The sequence below is a fragment of the Lipotes vexillifer genome, unplaced genomic scaffold (assembly GCF_000442215.2).
Source record: "Lipotes vexillifer unplaced genomic scaffold, Lipotes_vexillifer_v1.1 scaffold331, whole genome shotgun sequence".
Classification (NCBI taxonomy): domain Eukaryota; kingdom Metazoa; phylum Chordata; class Mammalia; order Artiodactyla; family Lipotidae; genus Lipotes; species Lipotes vexillifer.
In genome coordinates, this window is record NW_006774049.1 from 581771 (window position 1) to 582594 (window position 824).

Sequence of the window (824 nt, forward strand, 5' to 3'; positions counted from 1 at the left end):
ACAGGCTCCGGACTCGCAGGCTCAGCAGCCATGGCTCATGGGCCCAGCCGCTCCGTGGCATGTGGGATCTTCCCGGACCGGGGCATGAACCCACGTCCCCTGCATCGGCAGGCGGACTCTCAAGCACTGCACCACCAGGGAAACCCTAAGATTGCTCTTTTGTTTTCAATTTTGTCAGTTTCTGCTTTAATTTAATAGCTGCTCCCTATTATTTATTTAGATGCTTTTAAAAGCTATTTTGATAATTTATTTTTTTATTGTGGTAACATAGAATTTACCATCTTAACCATTTTTAAGTGTCCAGTACAGTAGTGTTAACTGCATGCACATTGTTGTGAAAGGGGTCTTTAGAGCTTTGTCATCTTGCAAAACTGAACTCTACACCCATTGAACAGCAGCTCCTCTTTTCCCCTCTCCCAACCTCTGATAACCGCGTTCTACTTTTCATTTCTTTGAGTTTGGCTACTTTAGATAGCTCATAAGTGGAATCACGCAGTATTTGTCTTTTTGTGACTGGCTTATTTCACTTAACATAATATTTTCAAGATCCATCAAGTTATAGTATATGGCAGAATTTGTATCTTTTTAAAGGCTGAATAATATTCCATTGTATGTATATAGCATTTGTTTTTTATCCGTTCATCCATTGGTAGACATTCAGATTGCTTCCACCCCGTCTACTGTGAATATTGCTGCAATGAAAATGTGTGTGCAAATATCTCTTAAAGGACCTGTTTTTCAATTTTTTGGAATATATACCCAGGAGCAGGATTGCTGGACTGTATGATAATTCTATTTTTAATTTTTTGATGAAACTCCATACT